Below are 19034 nucleotides of genomic sequence, written 5' to 3'. Positions count from 1 at the left end.
TCCTCTGCCCCTGTTCTGAGTTTGTCATAGACCAAGGCGGGAACAGCAAGCAGGTTGCCACACCTGTTAGAACTGCCTGTAGAGAGAGGAGGTGAGGGTGGTGTCCCTGTGCCTCTGGGCGCCCCGAGCCGCTGTGGGAGAGCTGGAGGCGGCAGCAGGAGGGGAGGAGTGCTTTGCCAGGAGCAGCCGAGGAGTGGAGTGCACACAGTGGACGCTTGGACCAGGCGGGTTTAAAATGCTCAGATCCACTTACACACGGATCTTTAAAGTAAATGTGATGGTACCGTAGGTGTCTTTTCTCATTATGATTTTCTTAATAACATTTTCTTCCCTCTAGCTTACTTTATTGTGAGAATACAGTATATAATACATAAAACATACAAAATATGTGTTAATTGACTTTATGTTATCAGTAAGGCTTTCAGTCAACCGCTGGCTATTAGTAGTTAAGTTTTTGGGGAGTCAAAAGTCATACACAGACTTTTTACTGTTCAGGGGGGTCGGCACCCCTAGCCCTCACGTTGTGCAAGAGTCAACTGTATTTGAAAGCTGTCTTCGGCATTTACTTCAGCAGGTGCCATTAGGAGACAGATACCAACCCCCAGCTCTCCCTAAGTGCTCAGGCTTCCGCCAGGAGCACCCCGTCCTTTTCCATCCTGTCTGCCTAAGAACACGCTTCCTTCTTACCCCTGCCCTTTCCCAACTTTTTGCTCTGAACTGGGAGGTTTAGACTTTCATTCCAGGCTTTCCAGGGACCCCCAGCCGCACTTGGGAAGGGAGCCAGATGTGAGGATTTGTCCAACTGACCGTGCCCCCGAGGGCTCACCCAATATTAAGCAAACTTATTTTCCCAAAGACGCCAACCTTCCTTCTCCCTCCCTCCGACCGAGCTCTTCGGCAAACCAGGGTGATGTCATGGGAAACAGAATTCAAACGCATTGCACCATTGTGTCAGGTGCAGCAAGAGGCCTAGTGAATACTGGGGCGGGGGGTGTGGGGAGAAATGGTTAAAGGAACCAGGCGGGCGCGATGACAGTGATGGGCTGGCAGAGGATGGATATACTGGGGGAGCTGGCTCAAGCAAGCTAGTGTTTGAATGGAGCTCTAACTTCTTTGAGGAGGGGCAGGCAAAGAGAAGCTCAAGTCAGCCTGCGTCTGCCCCTGTCCTTGGTGTAGACGGCCAGGTGAGTGGGCTGCCCGGTGGTCCTCCCTTCCCATGAGAGGGGGAGCGGCACATGGCTTTGATAGATTAGCAAGGCTCCATCTTAAGAAAGGCGGCTCCCCATCCTGGGAACCCCAGGCCGCTGGGGTGATTCCGCAGCCTGGCACAGCCCCAGCCTGGCAGCGTGGGGCAAAGGGCACCAGATCTCCCAGCCACACAGGAAGGAGCCGCTGATGGAGAAGCCCCAGTGCTGCCATCTGCCTGCAGCTGGAAAAGCCTTTGAAAGGAGGGGGGCTCAGCTCTTTCATGGATTATGTCTGCATCCCCCAACAAGGCTATTTTAGCAAGAGGCTGGAAGGAAAAGGGCAGTTTCTCTTGGCTGCGGGGTCTCAGTTTCCTCTGCTTTGGCGTTGGGTCTGTTTTCTCTCCTCACTGCGAGCGGCAGGGGTGCCCGGGCCTGCGGCCTGCAGCAGCGGGGTCTCCATGCACCCACGCCCTCGTCATCCCCCTGCCAGCTCGGTCACCTCTGAAGTTTGCAAAACAGCCAGCGGTGGGAGAGGCAAGCCCACGGGCACACGGGTGCACGCGCTGTTACGTCAGTGAGCGTGTGAGCGCAGAGACACGGGAACTCAGGGCGCTTGTTTCCACGGTCTTGTCACTAAGCAAGTGCTGCTAACAACTCGCCCAGTGGACACGCCCTCCCGCTGGCCCTCCTGTGCACAAGCACACGCACACACACATAGGCACAGGCTCGCACACTGACTCGCGTGAAAGACACATGCACACACACATGCACATACTCACAGACTCATAGGAAACACCATGATCACACATGCACACAAATGTACACACTTACACATACCGAGACACACACAAGACATACACACTCACTGTCATACACTCTCTCGGACATACTTCAACAGACAGGAACACTCTTGCTCACACGTTCATGCACACTCACACTCACAGGTGGTGTCCTGGGGATAAGTGAGACAATGTAAGTGCCCTAAACTCGTAAATTATAATATCGCTCCACCAACAGTAGATGCTGTTGTTAACAAAAGTACAATAGATCCCGGGGGCACCAGCAGGGCCCTGGGTGCTTCCCTGGGGTGCAGGCTGCCTCAGTGGCCTTCCTTCTGGGAAGAGAGGTCCAAGCCCCAGGTCTTGTCGGAGGGTGTAGGTCAGGGCCTGCTGGGGGATGTCTGAGCTGGGCCTCCCCACCGGCCTTATCACCGGCCAGTGACGGCAGCTCGTACACTTCCCCAGGAGCCTGTGCAACAGGAGTCGCTCTTCCCCACCCGCCCGGGGCGAGGGGTGCGGGTCTGGCCCCCCCACCCCAGCCGGCTCCCCTCGGGCGTGTGCTGGCGGGCAGGTGAGCCAGGCAGGTGAGCCGGGCTGGTGTCAGTGCTGGAGAGTTGGTTTTGGCGCCAGCTCCTCGGAAGCATTTAGCCATACGGTTGCTGACCGTCTTTTCTCCCAGAGGACCAGCTGCGGGTGAAGAGTCAAAAGATGGATCTAAACATACGTGCCAGCCGTGGTCCCCTGAAACATGGCGGGGCGATTTCTCTTGGCCCCGTGGCCCCAGTTTCCTCTGCTTTGGCGTTGGGTCTGTTTTCTCTCCTCACTGCGAGCGGAAGGTAGCTCAGTCCCCGAGGCACGGGCTGCTGCTAGAATGTGTCAGTCAGGGCTTTGGACTTGCGTGTACTTCAGCTCCTTTGTGTTGGGAAAAATGTATGCAAACCAGAATAAACACTGCCTCTTGGGAGGGCTCCATGTCAGGGTCTGGTCTGCTGCGGGGTGGGGTTAGCCAAAGGATTGGAGGAAGCAGCTGGGACTGTGGGGGGGTCAGACCCAGAGGCACTGCTGTAAGACAGACCCCCAGGGACCCTGGACTGTGGACGTCCCCAGGGCTCCCCAGGGAGGGGATGAGGGTGTGGTAGCAGGATTTGTCATGGGAGAAAAAGGTAGGCTGGTGGGAGGTGCTGGGAGGTGGGATGTGCCCTCTGTGTAAGGAGGAGCCAGTGGGAGTCTGGCTGCAGGTCCAGCTGAGGTCCCTGCTGGAGGCCCCCCAGGTCCAGCTCCCCAGGCAGGTGAGCCCTGAGCAAATGGAGCGGGGTCTGGGTGCCCGGGAGGGTTCCTCCTTGCCCGGCATTGTCCAGGAAAACCCTTAAAAACTGACAGCCTCTTGGGTTTTGCCAGGATCCCCAGCAGCTCAGCGCCCTTTGTGCCCACAGCCCAAGGGGACACCGGGCCTGCCCCGGTCATCACTGCGGCCCCATTCACCTGAGAACGCATGCTTTCTATTAATAATCGGACTCTGACGAGAATGCAGGCTGTATTGACGAGGGGAGGAGAACGTCCATGTCTCCCAAGCACAGCGTCCAATTAGAACAACACTCGATCGTGCCCTTAAAGTAATGAAGGAAAGTCTGCCTCGGGCTCTGGGATGATGCTCTTTGTGGGAACAGATTACACACCATGGACCCAACACCACCACCCCCACCCTGCCCCGAGTTTATTTAGGATTGTGGGAACAGATTACACACCATGGACCCAACAACGCCACCCCCCACCCTGCCCCGAGTTTATTTAGGTTTTTTTTTTTTTCTTTACTTGAAGAAGTCTCTGTAAACTGAATCTCAGCAATGCTGAGAGAATCCCAAATGTGGTTTATAGAAACAGTCCGAAGTAGTCCAACTTATTTCCAAATTGAACTGTGTTTTTTTACATCTGTGAAATCAAAACCAGACAGAATTCTTTATTAAAATGCAGTGCCTAATGCTAATTTTTTTCCCATGTCTAATGTAATCGGTCCTGACTTTTCAGTTCTCTGTGTGTTTATCTTGGAGTGTCTCAAATCTCGTCCATCAATCCTCTTTCTCTCCCCCTGCCCCCCGCCCCTTTGCCGCCTGTCTCCTTCCCCCTCAGTGGGGTCTCAGGGCAGACAGTCAGGGTGGACGGGGGCGGCCTGGATGGCGTGGACCCCCCTGCACGGACTGTGGCATCCACCCCGCTGGGCTCTGCCTCTCTCACACAAGCCTTCTGGATCCTGTCTCATCATTCTTCCGTCCGTGACCCCATTTCCACTTGGGAGCTCTGGTCTGGCCCTAAACTGATTCACACTCACTGTTTCCAAGCAAAGCATGAGTTTGTACCCCCCTTGGCCCATATGCTTCCCCGCCCCAGTCCTTCCCCGTCGGCCTGGAGAACTCCTCCTCGTCCTCCTCATGTCCAGTGCCGATCTCATCTCCTCTGTGATACCTGGCCCACCTCAAGCACCACGAGTCGCTCCCTTCACCAGGCTCCCATGTCACGGAGCGTCCTGTTATTTTAGCGTCTGCCGCATGGTGGGGGCCCATCTGGTGTGTTTACTGCATCCCGGGTGCCGCGGGTTGCCTGGACTGCGGTGTTAAAAAGGATTCTGAGGCTGAGAGTGACATTCTGTTTAGTGATGTCATCGTGTGCAAGGAAGGAGGAAGTGGCAGATCCCGGACAGACATCTGCCAACCGTGGTCTAGACCAGCGGTTCTCAACCTGTGGGTCGTGACCCCTTTGGCGGTCGAACGACCCTTTCACAGGGGTTGCCTAAGACCATCCTGCATACCAGATATTTACATTACAATTCATAACAGTAGCAACATTACAGTTATGAAGTAGCAACGAAATTAATTTTATGGTTGGGTCACATCATGAGGAACTGTATTTAAAGGGCCAGAAGGTTGAGAACCACTGGTCTAGACCCTGCCGGACTCACACCACTAGAGCATCAGACTCCACCGGAGGGCTTGTTACGCACAGTTTCCTGGGCTCAACCCAGAGCTCCATCCGGACCCCCACTGTGCTCACTCTAACATGCTCTCAAGGACTGTCAGTGCCCCTCGTCCCCGTGAGGGACACTGACACGTGGTCCAGGCTGGCCGCCTCAGCCTTCCCTGTTAGAAAAGCAGACCCTCACCCTGCCCAGACCTACTGCAGAGACTACACTTGAAAAAGAGCCCCAGGTGGCTCCTCTGTGTATCAAAGTTTGAGAAGCGTAGGGTCCCCAAGTCCCTGCTGCCGGGACGGTTACTGCTCATGCTGTGTCCTGGTGTCACAGCAGCTCTGCACACAGGAGGCTCGCGCATGCTTGCAGAATGAGTGCTCGGTAACCTGTGGGCCTCATCTTCCCATTTGAAAAGGGAGACCCTTCTTTACAAAACCTTATGTATAAAATATCCCCTGATGAGGAAAATATGCTCTTAAAAATACTAGAAGCTGCCTTAGCTGGTTTGGCTCAGTGGATAGAGTGCCAGTCTATGGACTGAAGGGTCCCAGGTTCAATTCCAGTCAAGGGCACATGCCCAGATTGTGGTCTCAATCCCCAGTAGGGGGTGTGCAGGAGACAACCGATCAATGATTCTCATCACTGATGTTTCTATGTCTCTCTCCCTTTCCCTTCCTCTCTGAAATCAATAAAAATATATTTTAGAAAAATACTAGAAGCCATTACTTACTCAGTAGCTCTTTTTGCAGTTTGTGAAGGGTGGAGGAATTGTAGCTTCAGCAAACACACGTAAAATAAAATCAGGCCTCGCCGATTCAATTATACCTTTGTTGGACCTTCCAGAGTCCAGAAGGGCACTCACTTGTGACTGCAACAGAATCTGAATGCGCTTTTCAGAACAGCAGCAGAGGGAAGAGCTGAGGATAAACATGGCAGTGCCTGGATGCTGCACCCGAGCAGTAGAGGGGCACAGAGGTCATGTGAGGGTCATGACCCTTCACCCCAGTTGGAGTCTCCTGGTACCATCTGATCAGTCAGGGAGGGATGTTGGGCCACGTGGACGTGTGTGCCTGCACAGGTCAGGGAACTCTTCTTTGGGAAGCACTGGATGTGCTCGTCCACTCAGCACGTATTCATTGTGTGCCTACTGTATGCCGGGCACTGGGCTGGGTCCTGGGGAAACACTCATTGGAGGAATTGTTCCCTGTGCTAGTGGTCAATGTAGAAAAGGTCACAGAAATAGTAACCACGCAGGAGAAACGTCACGAGCCGCATGCACAGTTTCTCACTCCTGCCCGGACCTGCTGCTGCCTAGACTTTCCTCTGTCTCATTTCCTCACTGCAAGTGCTCACACATGGGGCTTTGGGTTGGTGGGTCTGAATGCACATAAGTAGCTAATCTGGGTAGATCAGGCCAAAACCTTCCCATTTTTCTGGACAATGTACTTTTTTCTTGGTTTGAAAAAATTTTTTTTTAAATCCTCATTCAAGGATATGTTTCGTTTGCTTGTTTGTTTGTTTGTTTGTTTTAGAAAGAGAGAAACATTGATGTGAGAGAGAAACAGTGATTGGTTGCCTCCCATATGCGGCCCAATTGGGAATCAACCCCGCAACCTTCTATGTTGTACTGGACGACACTCCAACCAACTGACCCACCTGGCCAGGGCCTGGTCTGGAATGTTTTGAGTGTTGTGGACTCGCAGGAGCGGGGAGACGTCTGCAGGTTTGTCTCAGTCTAACACTGACACTGTTTTAGAGGAGAAAAGAGGAACCCTTACCTTAGGTGCCTTGGCTGAACCAAGGCCAATGGCTTGCCCTTCCCCTCCACAGCCCCCACTTATCAGGCACTGACCAGGCATTTTGCACACCTCACCCTCTTAATTTGCACAATGGGAGAGATGACATGTTTGTGAAATTAAAAGAGGTTTGTGTTAGCGGGAGGCAGGGGGAGGTTGGAAGTGGGAGGGTAGCAGATACTAAAGGAGAAAAGTAAACTGGGATGAGATCACACTCCGCCATATAGTGCATGTTTGAGATTAGTTGTTATGGGCAATAGGGAGCCATGGAAGACTCCAGGCTGGGAGCAACACTAACAAAACTGTGTGTTAAAAGCATCTCTGTTGGGTTTGGTGGGGCTGAGATGGAGGCTGAGGCACAGCTGTTGCAGAACCAGAGAGAGGAGTGGCCTTGGCTAGAACTAGGGCAGTATGTATATAAAAGTGTGTAAATTATTGCAAGTTGTCAGTCTGAATTTCCAGTGACTTTCATGGAATATTAGTTTCCTGTCACAAAGTACCTCAGTGGCTTTAAACAAGGGAAATTTATCCTCTCTCAGATCTGGAGGCTAGAAGTCTGAATCAAGGTGTGGGCAGGGCCACCCTCTCCCGGGAGGCTCTAGAGGAGGAGCCCTCCCGCCTCTCCCAGCTCCTGGGGCTCCAGGTGTCCCTGGTTTATGGCTGCGTCACCCTGACCTCTGTCTCCATGGTCACTGGGCTACCTAGGGCCGTGTGTGTGTGTGTGTGTGTGTGTGTGTGTGTGTCCCCTCTCCCTCTGCCGCCCTCTTTTCTGTGTGATGGCATTAGGCCCACCCTGACGATGCCGGGTAATCTCCTCATCCCAGGAGCTGATCCTTGATGCCCAAACCTGCAATGACTCAGCCATGTGGGCAGCATTGCAGTTTGCAGGGACTGGGCCTAATGTCTCGGGGCCAGTGCTCAGCCCCAAACGGTGGGCAGGGCTCGCCTCTATCTGGTGGCTCTCCATCAGGTGGAAGTGGCTTCCATGTCTGCGGTCTCACCGGACCTCGCCTTTGGGAAGTGTTTCATGGCCTCTGACCAGCTCCATGATGGGCTAGGCCAGTGATGGCGAACCTTTTGAGCTCGGCGTGCCAGTATTTTGAAAAACCCTAACTTAACTCTGGTGCCGGGTCACATAGAGAAATTTTTTGATATTTGCAACCATAGTAAAACAAAGACTTATATTTTTGATATTTATTTTATATATTTAAATGCCATTTAACAATGAAAAATCAACCCAAAAAATGAGTTTGTGTGTCACCTCTGGCACGCGTGTCATAGGTTCGCCATCACTGGGCTAGACCATGTGCTGTTCCTGGAACTGGTCAGCCTGGCCCAGCTCCTGAGGAGGATGAGGGGCCGGGGGAGGACAGCTGAGGGGCCATCACCGGAAGTCGGGCGTGGGTGCTGGGTCGAGCTGCGGCCAGCATGCAAGTACCAGACGGAAGGTGGAGCTCTGTGCCCTCGGAAGTGTCTCTGCCACGGGATGCTTTAGTCTTGAGACTCCAGGTGGCAGAGCCTGTTTCAGAACCTGCCTCCTGGCTGTATGGAGGATGCCTGTCCCAGCCTGGCAGAGTCCGCGGAAGGCCCACTGCCGTGGGCACGCCATGCTCGGGGCAGACTCAGCTTCCACTGAGGCGTTCCCTCCTGAGCGTGGAGGACAGTGCATTTGTAAACAGCTACAAACATTTAAGACTCCAGCGACCACATCAAATGTGCGCTGGGAAAAAGCCGAGGGAAGTTTCATGTGAATACAATGTCACATGTCTGCAGTCGGCTCGGTTCTCTGTAACACAGCGACGCTCTGAACTTTACAGGAAAAAGGCTCAGTTGTTTGCGTTCTCGGGATGGTCCTGTGCCGGGGGTGGGGGTGAGGGATGGGGGTGGGGGCAAAGTTGTGAGCCTTCAAATCTCGCCAAGCAAAGGCAGAAGGGAGTGAATGTTCACTGAGCATCTGATCCGTGCCAGGTACTGGGCATCTGACAGACATCACTTAACCCCCAACAAGCTTGAGAAGGGAGTGTGGTCATCCTCACGCATCGATAAAACCCCTGCGGCTCAGAGCCTTGTCCAAGGACGCCCGCAGCAGGCCGCAGGGCAGGGAACGTGTGCTGTGCATTTCGGATCTCTCTTTTTCATCGGAAGCTTTTCTTCCCTGTGTCCTCAGATGCTGCTGGATCAGAACGTCATTCCTCTCTGGACAATCTCCCAAATGCCACCCGTTCCCGGCACAGGCAGCCGAGTGTGGGATTGAGTCTCTGGGCTCCCTGAGGTGCTACAGGGAGCTATCTGGGAAGAGGGTGCAGCGGGACCTAGCACATGTGTTGCCTCGAAGGCGTTTCCTCAGGGAGCAGGGTCTGAATGCCCTGAAATATTTCCCCGTCTTGGCTGACGTCGCCCCTTCAGTTAGCGGTACTGCCTTGAAGGCCAAGTCCACACGCTCCCGTGCTCAGTTCCTGCCCACCTTGGGCTCAGTGCTTTGATCCCATTTCACAGATCTGAGCCTGGGATCAGCGGGGACCCTGCCACCCAACAAGGTGGGTGCCAGAGTCCCCATTTCACACACAGGGACCCTGGGCTCAGGTCCCACAGCGATAGGGCCAGGGTTAGGGTTCAAACTCAGGTCTCCCAATTCCTCACCTGTCACTCTTTCGAGTTTCCAATAGTTGCTTATCCTCTGAATGAGCGTGTGGCCTCACGTGATGTGAAGGTGTTTCTGCTCTGCTCTGTTTCCTTGTCCAGAGATTTCATTTTCTCCCCTGTAACGAGCACCCGGGACACCGGGCTGCATCCCACGGCTCTGCCGGCTGTAGAGCAGCCGTGGGCAAACTACGGCCTGCGGGCCGGATCCGGCCAGTTTGAAATGAATAAAACTAAAAAAAAAAAAAAAAATGCCATACCCTTTTATGTAATGATGTTTACTTTGAATTTATATTAGTTCACACAAACACTCCATCCATGCTTTTGTTCCGGCCCTCCGGTCCAGTTTAAGAACCCATTGTGGCCCTCGAGTCAAAAAGTTTGCCCACCCCTGGTCTAGAGGGAGATTGGAACACGGCTGGGGACTGGCTTCCACTCACACGGCCCACCTGGCCCCCACAACCATGTGAGGTTGACATCACTATCCCCGCTTGTCAGGCGAGACCCCTGAGACCTAGAAAACTCAGACTGGAAGTTCAGCTGCTTGCCCAGGCCCGGGTGCGGGCTGCCTCTGCAGGGGAGCCGCTGCCTGGCCAGGTGGCTGAGCCAGGTCTCAGAGGCCAGGATAACATGTGTGCTACGTGGGTGTGCCATCCGAAACCCAGCTTCTGGAAGAGTTTCTGCCCCTTCAGGGTGCTGTAGCAGACCTGCCAGGTGGCCCCCCGCTTCTTGTTGGAGGTGCTGTGTTATCAGTGAGGATAAATATGGCCATCCTGCACTTTCTCTCCTCTGCCCTGCCTGCCCCTCCCTGCCCCTCCCCTCCCTGCCATTCTGTCCTCCCATTATTTTCGCCTTCCCTCTCCTTCCCTGTCCCCCCTCCCCTCTCTGAGGAGAAGGGCTGGCATCCTCCTTGCCTCAGTGGGGGTTGCTCGGGCAGACTGCCCTCTTGCTTGTGAAATCAATTAGTTTGGCCTCAGCGCCGCTGTTGTTGTCCAACTCATCCTTCATTGTGTCAGGCGCACGCCAAGCGCAGCACCACACACTGCCGGTGCGATCCTGCCAGGAGTGCGAGCAGCCGAGAACGGCCAAGCGGTGTGGGTCCAGCGGCGAGGGCAGGGAGACAGTGTGGGGACGGTCTGCTATTGAGGGGAGTGTTTGTGCCCCAGCCTCAGCATTTGCACAGGTGGTTGTGAGGGAGAACTCTGTCTGCTATTGTTGGGGAGTCCATCATAGTGAACTGGGGGCAGCGAGCAATCCCCTGAGGGACCACTTCCGTTCCCTCTGGGTCCTTCTCTCCACCTGACTGAAAGCCTCTGAGGGCCCCTGTCCTGGTCTCCCTGAGAACCCCTGTCCTTCTGTCCCCAAGGGCCCCTGACCTGCTATCCCCAGGGCCTCTGTTCTGGTCTCCCCGAGGGCCCCTGTCCTGGTCTCCCCAAGGGCCCCTGTCCTTCTGTCCCTGAGGGATCCTGTCCTGCTCTCCTCGAGGGTCCCTGACCTGCTATCCCTGAGGGCCCCTGTCCTTCTCTCCCTGAGGGCCCCTGTCCTGCTCTCCCCGAGGGCCCCTGTCCTGGTCTTCCTGAGGGCTCCTGTCTTATCATCCCGAGTCTCCTGAGGCCCTTGGACCAGTAGAGAGTGTTTGGAGGGTTCTTGAGGAAAAGTTTGAGTTTACACACCAGAAGAGAGAGAAGTACCAGTCTATGAATAGAAATCGGTGTCTGAACTGCCTTCTGCAAGTCCTCACTTTTTTGTTTGTTTGTTTTTTGTTAATTCTCATCCGAGGGCATTTTTCCCATTGATTTTTTTTTTGAGAGAGTGGAAGGGAGGACAAGAGACAGAGAGCGAGAGAAACATCAATGTGAGGGAGACACATCAACTGGTTGCCTCCCACACACATCCCCACTGGGGCCAGGGATCTAGCCTGCAACCACGGTGCAGGTCCTTGACTGGAATCAAACCCTCGACCTTCAGTCCACAGGCCGACCCTCTAGCCACTGAGAGAACCCGGCAGGGCAGCACTCGCTATTTTGGAAGAACATCTCTTCACAGGTACCAAGCCTCTAGCAGGGCTGGGGAGCCCACAGCCTCAGTCCAGCCCTGAGACTGCAGGTGCTGAGGCCATGAGGGTGCTCTTTCATGGCTGGAACACTTGCCTGTGGCTGAACCTTGGATATGGGGAGAGGGCAGAGGCCAAAGTAGAGGGGTTCAGAACTGGGTGAACCTGTTGAATGCACCATTAAAGGCTCCAATCTGCCCAAAACCCAAGGCCCACTGAACATTGCTCAAACCTCAGGACCTGTTATCTCATGTGACAGGCATGGAGGTGGGCAGTTCTAGGGCCGACGAGCAGCTCCCCTGTGGCACCAAGGACCCAGCTTGCCCCACCTCTCCTCCCTGCCATCCTCAGCGTGCTGGCCTTGGTCCTTGGCTGTTCCTGCCGCACTGCCCTGTGTCTCCAAGCATCAGGGCAGCCTCTTGCGGGAACACACAAAGGCACCCTGGGCTCCCGTCGGGGGTCCTGAGATACAAACAGACCAGACAGCACCCTGCAGTGTGTGTGTGTTGGGGGGGGGGGGCACTGGATCTGAAGTCTGAAAATCTGGATCCAAGTGACAAGCTGCATCTGAAGATACATGGAACCAATTTTTGATATATATTTATTATTTCTTCATTTATTTTTCTTCATCCAGTCACAGAAAAAGAAAGGGCTGAGGGATATAAAGCAACAAGAGTAGGAGAGAGGCAGCATTGAGGGACAGGGAAAAAGAAAAGGTATGTATTGGGGCAAAAGGCGGAATTCCCCCGGAGTCTCCCCTGGGAGCCATTTGGTGGGCTCATTCACTCATTCATTTCCTAGACAACACGACACGGTACTAGGCCCTGTTGAGGATTTAAAAGGGGATAAGGAACTCCTGCTGTCACAGAACATAGGCAGATAGGAGAAACGACTATGTTCAGGTGGCCCACAGTGACGGCTTTGGAGAGTTACTGGTCACGACTGCAGGGATCCTCTCACTGGGCGGGGAGCTCAGTGGCTTCTCTCAAGGCTGCCTCTTTGAGCTAAATGTTTGCCTCCCCCTGAAATTCACAAGGTGAAGCCCGCCCCCCAATCTGATGATAGCTAGGGGGTGAGGCCTTGGAAGGAGGTAGATGTGGTCAGGAGTGTGGGACCCTCGTGATGAGATTAGTACCCTTGAGAGGAGGGGGAAGTCTCTCTCTCTCTGTCTCTGCCCCTCTCTCCCCCGCCCTCAGATGCAGCTTGTCAGTATTCCCACAGTGCCGCCCCGTTTGCTGGAGTCAATCAAGATCCCACTGGTGGGCACCTTGTAGATGTGCATCCAGATTCTCAGACCTCAGATCCAGTGCCCACCCCACTGCAGGGTGCTGTGAGAAGGAGGAAGTCTCTCTCTCTCTCTCTGTCTCTGCCTCTCTCTCCCCCACCCTCCCCACCATGGACAGGTGAGTAGGCACCACCTACACACCAGATCCCACATCAGCACTTGGCTCTGCCCAGCTGACCCACACGCCAGGCTTTTGGTTCTTGAGGGGCCGGGAGCTGAGAGCCAGTAAGTGGCCTAGAGGCTCTTGTGAACTCAGATCTCATGGGATGAGCCCAATCCTCGGGCCTCCCATCGTCTTTCCCTCTTACAGCCCATCATCTTTACCTACAGGGTGGGCCAGCTCTGAACTGTCTTCATTTTCTCAGTTACCAAGGAGACGCGTTCGGAACTGCCTGACTCAGACTTCTCACCTCACCTAGCCTGAGCCAGAGAAGCGGAAGCTCTGCAGATCCCTGGCCCTGACATTGCTTCCTGGCCCATTCCCCTGCAGGGATATGCTCCTATTAGCCAGACCGGGCGGCTCTCACAAAACACCACAGGCTGGGGGCTTAGACCACAGAAGCATATTCCTCACAGTCCGGAGGCTGGGAAGGCTGAGGTTAGGGTACTGGTCGGTTCAGTATCGGGTGAAGGCCCACTTCCTGGTTTACAAGCATTCACCTTTTTGCTGCGTCCTTACCTGAAGGAGAGAGACAGAATGTCTCTCGTTTCTCTTCTAAAGGCACCGATCCCATAATGAGGACTCCACACTCTCACCACCACCACTCCCTCTCCACCCCCGGCCAATCATCTTCCAAAGGTCCCACCTACAAATACCGATACTTTGGGGATTAGGGCTTCAACATATGAATTTTGGGGGACACATTCCGTGCCCAGAAGATGGTGCTGATTGTGCTGAGGGTGAAATGGATGGTGATGATAATTATGGGGCTGCTGACAATACAGTTGATAAGGGTCAATATCTGTTGAAGCCCGGGCTTTACTCCAGACACGCTTTCAATTCTTACCTTGATTACTTGGTTATTTCCCCTCACAAATCTGCGAGGCTGGGGTGATTGATTATTCTTTTCTTCCAGACAAGAAACTAGAGGCCTGGAGATGAAATAACTTGCCCAGGTCACACAGCCAGCAGGTGGCAGTGTGGAGGCCAGGGCAGAGTTCTCCCTCAACCCCACCAGCACCCGGTGTGGCCATTCCAGCTGAGGAGTGAGGGAGTGGCGGTTTTTAGAAGGGAGAGGGGGCATTGATCTGGGCACCACTCAGGTTTGCTAGAGGTCAGTTTGTTTGCACATACGGGCAGTGGGCCTAGGGAAGAAACAGCCCACATTAACTCCTCTCATCTGCTCCGCGGGACGCTCCCAGCTCCCAGGCCTGGTGGCTTTGGGCACCAGGTGCGACCAGACTCTGGGAGCAATTAGCTGGCAATGGAGAGACCATTGGCTCTTCCCATCTCTGCCTGGGGCAGCCTAGGATTTTTCGATGCCTCTTCTCCTTCCCTACGCTGTCGTCATTTGTTCTGGGGCAGATTTATGCTGTTCATTATTTTCCAATCCAGTGGTTTGTCAACATTTCAGTTAAGTTGCATCAATCTACCTTTTCCATGCCAGGACAGTGCCGGTCAAAGGGGAAACGTTAGCTGTTGTTCTGTCCTCTTAAAAGGCAATAAAGGATGAGAGCGGGGTTGTCTTTTGCGATTTAGAGGAAGCTAAGCACATTGCGTGGAATGGTCACACGGGAGGCGGTGGATCGAGGCCACTCAGAGAAGTTTCCAAGGTTCCTGTCAGGGAATAGTTCTAACTTCAGCCCCAACAGAGAGCCAATTTGGGCCCAAGCTTCAGGGCATGGCCATCTAGCAGCAAACTGCCTGTTCTCAGAATACACTGGGCTGTGTTGTAATCACACGCCGTCCTCGGCAATAAATAACGTGCACACGGACGTGCTTTCAGATGAGTGTGGATGTTTATAGTGTGTACAAGCGAAATCCCCCAGCCTTAAGAAAGCTGGAGAAAGCCAGGAGAGGGTGGCAGGTCCTGCCTGCATTTCTCGTTTTGCACAATGTGCAGGCTGTGGGCCAGGGCTGCGCTACTAAACGTGGTCGGTTTGGGGGCCTCAGTGAGTGGTTTTCTGGAAATCTATGACTCGGTTCACATTGGTTCATATATGAGGTTGTTGATGAGGAATGATTTTCTGAGGAAGTGAGAGGTTGGTTGGGAGGAATTTGGAGGTGGTGGCTACGTACACACACACACACACACACACACACACCCACCCCCCCGCCCAACAGTCCAGGAATGAGGTTGCAAGATTGGTTCTGAAAGCCAGGCCTGACTTACAGGGTGGGGCAAAAGTAAGTTTATAGTTATCCACATGAAAAATAATACAATAATCCTATATAATAAAAGTATACAAATTGTCCCCTTGACCCTGAGGTCTCCAGGAGTCGACCAGGGGGCAGGGCCGGCTGGGAGGGAGTACCCAGCCAACAGCCGACAGCCACTAGGCAGCCTGCAGTCAGCAGCCATGCACTGGGTCTCTAGTTAATAAATAATAATACAGGAATAAACAAGGTCCCTGGTTCGATTCCGGTCAGTGGCATGTACCTTGGTTGCGGGCACATCCCCAGTGGGGGATGTGCAGGAGGCAGCTGATCGATGTTTCTCTCTCATCAATGTTTCTAACTCTCTGTCTGTCTCCCTTCCTCTCTGTAAAAAAATCAATAAAATATATTTTTTAAAAATGTCTGGTTAAAAAAACAGAATAAACTTTGTGTTTTGTGTATGCACAACTGTAAACCTCCTTCTGACCGAGCCTGTATTGTCAGGGCCTGGCACACCAGTGCTGATGGTCCTCGCCAAATGGATGAAGCCAACAAGCTACGGCATCTGGAATTCTTTTAAAGAAAGGGTGGAAATGGGCCTTTGCTCTGAGAGCCTGGGTGCCACAGAGGTGCAGACAAGAGCAGAGCTGGGAACATCAAGAAAGGGCCCGATGACTCCGTTATTGGTTTTTGTAGCCTGAGCTATCTAAACAGAAATCTCTTCCAAAGTAATTTATATTCTGTGTAAACTGGTTGAGGACATCCTCTGTGGGTTTGGGAAGATGGGACAGAGCTCCAAAGAGAGCTTTGAGGATGATTTGATGGCCGGATAACCAGTCCCATGATGCCTGACTTGGGAAACTGAAATTACTTCGCCCAGAGGAGGCTGGGACACCAGCCACAGACATCACCCATGTCTCGGGCCATATCAGCAATAATCTATCTTCACTTTAGATTTGCGCTCTGACTTGTCCCCGTCTGCCCAGCTACATTCAGAACACTGGCACCTCTAAGGCCGGCCCCACCCTTTCAGTTCGTGGGGAAAGTGAGGCCCAAAAAGAACAGGGGTGAGGTTCACCCAAAGTGACATTGACAATGTGAAGTTGTGCTCAGAAGCTGAATGCCCTGAATCCCCGCCTTGATTTGTCTGGCTGGTGCCCCACCTCGTCGGCCATCAGCTTAGAGAGGATGGCCCAAGGTCGGGTCTGCTGCTATGACCAACAGGCACGGTGGGAGGAGGGCATGGGAGGAGGCTGCCGAGATCAGGTAAGAGGAGGCCCTGAATGGGATTTTCCCCATTTGTGATCTTACCAGGAAAGGGGCCCAGGGTGTTCAGCTCTCCCTGGGTCCTCCAGAGCCACGGCTGGGGAAACTTGTGCTCTGCCAAGCATGGGATCCACCCATGAACAGTAGGAGAGGAGGGTCTGATAGAGTCCACTGGGAATCGGCCGCTGAAAGCAGCTGGAGAGATGCCATAAGGAATGAAGAATGGCGTGTGCCTGTTGCCTGCCATGGACCACAAGGGTATCTCGCACTCACTCTATTTCTGGGTCCTCGCACGGCCCTTTGCCCCGTGATATCGTCTGCTTCTTGTAGACAGGAAAGTGAGTCTCAGAGACAGCGACAAGTGGCCCACGGCCACACAGCAGGAAGAGCTGGAGCGGGACTTGCACATGGTTTCATCCCACACCAGGTTTTTCCCAGAGACCATGTGGGCTCCGTGCCGACCTTCTCCCCCCTCTTTAGGGACAGTAAGTACTGCCTGTGCTTCTAACAAGACGTCTCAGAATGGACAGCTTGCTTTTGAAAAGCCAGTTTCTTTTCGTCTGGGTCACGTTCAACTGGGGTTCTCCAGAGGGGGAACATCCCGTTCTGGTCATCATTTGTCAGTCGGTTTCTGCCACTGACATCTTCAGACATGGCTGCCGCCCATTCCATTGTGATTTACTGACCTTGGACTTCATCATTGAGGCCATCACATCTAGGAAGCTGGCTGTTCCCTCCCTTGAGGCCTTTGGATAAGCCGTGCTTGTAGGGGAGAACTGCCATTTTGGCCTCCACAGGGAGCGAGAGCATCAGGAAGTACAGGCAGGGAGAAGACGACAGCCCTCAGGGGTCTTGCCTCCTTGGACAGAGAGATGGGGGCGCTCTGGCCACTGGAGCAGACACTGGCTGGGACAGTCTCTTCACACTGAGTCATGCACACGCTGATTTCTTATTTTTCTGTTCTCAGTGCTGCATACTCAGTAGGTACATAGTCAATGTGTGTCACGTGGGATTAAATGCAGAACAGAAAGTGGATGTCTTTCCTAAAAGCCTAGGGGCCAAAGTTTGGTGATAACATGACCAGGTTTATATTTTGGAGAAAGCGTTTCCCATTGTGTTAGTTATCATTGCTGCATTGTAAATGACCCCAAAACACAGCAGCTGGACACAATCCAAGTTTACCATCTCAAACAATTTCTGTGGGCCAGGACCCTGAGAGCAACAGTGTGGTGCTGGCTTCATGGTCTCTTAACCAAATTGTCAATTGGGCTGCAGTCATTGAAGGCCTGCCTGGGCCTGGAAGGTCCAGCTCCAAGCTCTTGCCTGGAGAACTCATGCACTGGCTATTGGCAGGAGTCACCACCTCAGTCACCACCACTTGGATGTCTCCATGAGACTGCTTGAGCATCCTCACAGCATGGCCGCTGGCAGCAGCCAAGAGCAAGGGATCAGGAGACCCAGGCATAGCCTGCAGTGTCTTTGATCTCATCTTGTAAGTCACATACCATGAGCAGTGAGTCATTAAGTCTAGCCCATATTCCAGGAGAAGGGAATTAGGCTTCATGTTTTGAAGGGAGGAATGTCCAAGAATTTAGGGCACATTTTAAACTCACCATGTCCATCAAGTCTAGATAGACCTAGTTCATTCATTCACTCGAAAAACAATTAATACCTGTTGTGTTCTGAAGACAGAGCAGACATAAGTGGCTACCATGGAATTCGTGTCATAGTGAGTGAGATGGACAATATATGGGTATATTCTGTATCATATGTGCTGAAGAAAAAGCTGTTTAAAGGATGAAGAGTGAAGGAGTTGATTCTATTTTAGATAGAAAGGGCAGGGTAGTCTTTGTGGTAGGTGACATTGGAGCAGAACCTGAAGGAAGTGACTAAGCATGTAGATCTCTACTTGACATGTTTAAAGTCTCACTCTGGCTGCTGTGGGGGAAGAGACTGCAATGAGATGCAAATGCAGAAACAGTGAGACCAGTTAGAGGCTACTGCAGTATCCAGAGCAGTCTCTTCAGTAGAACTTGCTGCCACGGTGGGCATGTCCTACACCTGCTGTTGTGATCGCCCCAATCACATGTGACTACAGATCCCTAGAAACTTGTCTCGTGCAATCGAAGAACTGAACTTTAAATTTTATTTAATTCTAATCACTTTGGCTTTAAATAGCCATCTGGGATTGGCAGTGACCACAGAGGACAGTGCAGGTCCGGATGGCAATGACTTGGGCCCAGTTGGCAGCGGTGAAGGAGGTAAGACATGGCCAGAGCCTGTGTCTATTTCAAGAGTCGGGCTGACGGATTTCTCAACGTATGGGTGATGAGCAGGATAGGTCATAAATGGTCCAGGCCTCAGGGTTGTGAAATCTGGGTTTGAATTCTGACATTTTCATTAGTGGTTCTGTGGGCTGGTCAAATCCCAAAACCTCACCAAGTCTAATAAAAATAGGCAATCACTATACCGCTTCTTTTTAAAAATATATATTTTATTGATTTTTTACAGAGAGGAAGGGAGAGGGAGAGAGAGTTAGAAACATCAATGAGAGAGAAACATCGATCAGCTGCCTCCTGCACACTCCCTACTGGGATGTGCCTGCAACCAAGGTACATGCTCTTGACCGGAATCGAACCTGGGACCCTTCAGTCCACAGGCTGACGCTCCATCCACTGAGCTAAACCGGTCAAGGCTGTCCTGCTTCTTGGGGTGCAGACGGCCCCAGCAAGCAGCCAGGATGAGAGCC

At 53.0% G+C, this 19034-nt stretch overlaps 1 long non-coding RNA gene across 1 annotated transcript; it reads left to right on the top strand.

The window, feature by feature from the left end:
• Nucleotides 1–239: 239 nt before the first annotated feature.
• On the top strand, nt 240–18221 carry LOC107182857. The gene is made up of 3 exons (XR_001513617.1): nt 240–274; nt 1002–1006; nt 18210–18221. It is a non-coding gene; the product is annotated as an uncharacterized LOC107182857 (long non-coding RNA).
• The last annotated feature ends 813 nt before the right edge of the window (nt 18222–19034 follow it).

The sequence above is a fragment of the Myotis davidii genome, unplaced genomic scaffold (genome assembly GCF_000327345.1).
Source record: "Myotis davidii unplaced genomic scaffold, ASM32734v1 scaffold77, whole genome shotgun sequence".
In the NCBI taxonomy this organism is placed as follows: Eukaryota; Metazoa; Chordata; class Mammalia; order Chiroptera; family Vespertilionidae; genus Myotis; species Myotis davidii.
This window is presented reverse-complemented; position numbering and strand designations above follow the sequence as displayed.